Below are 4,117 nucleotides of genomic sequence, written 5' to 3' on the forward strand. Positions count from 1 at the left end.
GGCGCCCGCCCGGCCGGGGGGGCCCGGGCCCGGCCGCGGCGCGGGAGCCACGGCACGGGACGGACCTAGGGACGGGACGGTTCTAGGAGCTGGGGCACCTCCCAGCTATAGGGGCCGAAATAACCCACCGCTATAGGGCAGAGGAGCTGGACCCGCTGGCTATAGGGCTGGGGCTGCCCTCCAGTTACAGCCATGTTCACCCCAGATACACTCCTGCGGTGGCTATAGGGGAGGGGACTGGGACCCCCTCAGGTTATAGGGGATGGGGCTGTACCTATAGGGGAGTGGGCTGCGATGCACTGGACTCTGGCTCCAGGAGAGGGGGCCAGGACCCCCACAGCTATAGGGACCAGGCACAGTTGGACCCTGTCTATGAGGGGGGACTGGGGCACCCCTTACATATACGTATAGGGGATGAGGTGCACCTGGACCTTGGCTATAGGGAGGGCCTCCAGTGGCTATAGGTGCAGCAGTGCAGCTTCACAACAGCTATAAGGGAGGGACTGGAAGTCCTCAGGGCCCAAACAGTTATAGGGGAGGGAGCCAGGACTYTGGYGCCATCGCTGTTSGTGGAGCAAGACACTTGTGGGTCARCCAGCAGGATACTGCATAGACASGTATGTCCTTCATAGACATGTATGTCCATCATAGACATATATGTCCTTTGTAGACATGTATGTCCTTCGCAGAGACATATGYCCTTCATAGACATGTATGTCCTTCGCAGATAGATATGGCCATCGCAAACATGTAGGTCCATTGTAGACATGTATGGCCAGTGTAGAATTGTATGTCCTTCATAGACACGTATGGCCATCGCAGATATGTATGGCCATCGCAGACACATATGTCCATTGTAGACATGTACAGCCATCATAGACACATATGTCCATCGTCATCCGTCCAAGGAGCAGAAATCCCCCCCATAGGAGGTCTGCRTGTCCAAAGGGGAAGCGCCCCTGGCACATCTTTCCATGGCTGCTCCGGGCCGTGTCTCGTGTCCCGCTCCGAGCGCTCGCTGTGCTGCTGCGGGCGAGATGAAAGAGCTGGGAGAGCCGYTCCCGCCGGAGCCCCCGGCCTGCAGCCCGGCGCTCCATCAGCCCCGCTTTGAGGAGCTAAATAGCGCCGAACCTCTGAGGCCTCGGGCTGCAAGGCAGGCTTGCGAGACTGCAAATTGTTTCTGAGAATCTTCCCTGAACCCTCGCCAATATTTTCTCTTTTTTTCTTCCCCCCCGCCAAATCCTTCCTCAGATGTTGCCGGGGATGACACACTTTGTAAGGAGGCTGACGTGTCCATGTACCTGCGCCCACCCGTGGGCCAAGGCCTCCTCCATGGGGTTATTCTGTAGTAGCGACTTCCATGGTGGCTTTTGCAGCTGCCCGGGGCAGATCTCAATTGCAAACGCCTCCATTGGAGGCAGCTGCAGGCAAAGCCCTGTCTGCTACCRAGCCGCACTGCCAGCCAGAGGGACACGTCGGCAGGACAGAGCCGCGAAGGCAGCACCCAAGGTCTGGGGACAAGCGACCCGCTCTGAGGAGCCACCATGACGCCCTCCTCTTGCTGCCCAACAAGGCCCTTGCAGCTTCCAGCGCGAGGAAGGCGACTCCGGGGGCCGCGGCCACGAGGTGGTGGCCACAAGGTGGCACCAGGTCCCCGAAGAAGGGCGGCCACTGAGCGCCCCGAGGGCAGCGAGGCTCCCTCGGGGGCACGGGAGCCCCGGGAGCCGCGGGAGCCCYGGCCCTGCTCTGCCTGGCCTGGCCAAGGAGGACCGGCCGCCTCCGCATTTGCTGCGCACACCCAGACCCCAGGGTGCCCCTGCCCCCGGGCACCCTCCACGCGGCGTTTCGGCCCCGAGCCCCTTTCTTTGGAGGGTGCAGCCGCTGAGAGCAGCCCCGGCTGAGACATGCGGGCCGCTCTGCAGATGTACTTGGGTTGCGATGAGGCCGTTGCCTCCGTGGCTTGGCCGGCATCTCCGTCCTGGCAAACAGAGCAGCCTCCTCAGCCTCGTAATCCTGGCAAACAGAGCAGCCTCCTCAGCCTCGTAGGCAGCCCCCAAGTCCCTGGCGAAGCCGCAGCGTGCCAGGCAACCACATCCTGCCCAGGAGAGCAGGATGCAGCACCTCCATCCCGCCTCCTCTCCGGCATCCCGAGTGCCACCCGGCGCCGCCAYGGCCCTGCCGGCAGCGAGGCCCAGCCTGACACGGAGAGGGAACCTGTGCACGGATAGGGAACGCTGGTCATTCCTGGGGCTGGGAAGCAGCAAGTGGGGGACATCTGGCTGGGAGGAGAGGGCACCAAGCAGGGCCTGTGGTTGGGCATGGAGAGAGGCTCGTGCCGAGCACCACAGCTATTAATACCCCTTTTCCCGGGATGCTTTGGCACGAGTTTTGGAGCCAAAGCCGAAGGGAGCTCTGGCCAGCGCAGCCTCCATGTGTCCCTTCCCTGCTCTGCTGTCCCCTCTTCTCGCTGCTGTCACTCTGCAGCATCACGGAGCATCATCTTCCCTCTGCCCTCAAGCTGTCACAGCGAGACAGGAGCGCAGAGGGAAACCGCCTCCATCTCTGGCCGTTGTCTGTCTGCATCAGCCCCCTCCTAAGCAATTCTCTGCCTGGGTTATCTAATGACTATCACAGAGCGTTTAAATGTCACTCCACTTAAGGGAGTAAGGCGTCCAGGGAGGAGGACTGAGGGAGACGGGGTGGGAGAAGCAGGAGCAAAACAGTATCGATTTCTAGCCAATTATCATTGTTATCAAAGCAGAACAATTAAAGCAAGAGGATTTTTTTTTTCCAGTTCTCTGCCTGCCTCTTCTAGGGCAGAAGCCGGTCTGCTGGCTTGGTTGTGTACACACAGCCATACGGACATGCACCCTTACACATGTGTCCATGGGCACACGCGTCCCTCCGCTCAGCCAGTCTGCTGGGGTTCTTCTCCCGATGGAGTCAGTCTTCCCAACTCCCTTCTCTGCCTTGTTTCCCTGTGCATCCTAGATGTGTCCCCATCTTGGGGACCCGCTGGCAAGGTCCAGGGGCTGTTGCCCAAGGAGGAGCCCGGGCCAGAGGAGCCTGGGCCATTTCTCATGCTCCCAGTGCCCTGTGAAGAGTTTTCTCTCCGTACTCCTATACTCCTTCCACCTCCTCCCCAGCATGCAAGGACTGGGTCCCATCCATGGGCTCTTCCAACATCCTTGCCTGATGAGTATTTGGTTTCTTAGGTTCTGGCAGGATGACCATTGGAGGTAACACAGCTCCACATCACACCGCTACAGCCCTTTCCAGGGCAGGAGACATTTCATAGAATCACAGAATCCTTAAGGCTGGAAGGGACCTCTAGAGATCATCTAGTCCAAGCCCCTGCACACGCAGGGTCACCCAGAGCATGGGCCACAGGCTGTATCCAAGCAGGTTGGGAAGATCTCCAGAGAAGGAGACTCCACAGCCTCTCTGGGCAGCCTGTGCCAGAGCTCTGGCACCCTCATTATCAAGAAATTTTTCCTTAAGTTCCTGTGGAACTTTCGGTGCTTCAGTTTGTGGCCATTTCCTCTAGTTCTATCGCTGTTCACCGCTGAAAAGAGGCCGCCCCCTCCTCCTCACTGCCTCCCTTGAGGTATCTATAGACACTGCTCAGGTCCCCCTCAGCATTCTCTTCTCCAGGCTGGACAGACCCAGCTCCCTCAGCCTTTGCTCATAGGGCAGATGTTCCAGGCCCCTGATCATCCTCATAGCCCTGCGCTGGACTCTCTCCAGCAGCTCCGCATCCCTCTTGTCCTGGGGAGCCCAGAGCTGGACACAGTCTCCACATGTGGCCTCACCAGGGCTGAGTAGAGGGGGACAATCACTTGTCTTGACCTGCTGGAGACACTCTTCTTAATGTACACCAGGATCTCATTGGCCTTCTTGGCCACCAGGGCACCCTGCTGCCTCATGGTCAWCTTGTCATCCACCATGATGCCCAGGTCCCTCTGGACAGAGCTGCTCTCCAGAAGATCACTTCCCAGTCTGTCCTGCTGTCTGGGGTTGTTCTTCCCCAGGTGTGGGACCTTGCACTTGCCCTTGTGGAACTTCATGAGGTTTCTCATCGCTCAGTTGTCCAGTCTGTCCAGGTCCCTCTGGATGG

Source organism: Nothoprocta perdicaria, unplaced genomic scaffold (genome assembly GCF_003342845.1).
Source record: "Nothoprocta perdicaria isolate Ctin4 unplaced genomic scaffold, notPer1 scaffold_157, whole genome shotgun sequence".
Lineage (NCBI taxonomy): Eukaryota > Metazoa > Chordata > Aves > Tinamiformes > Tinamidae > Nothoprocta > Nothoprocta perdicaria.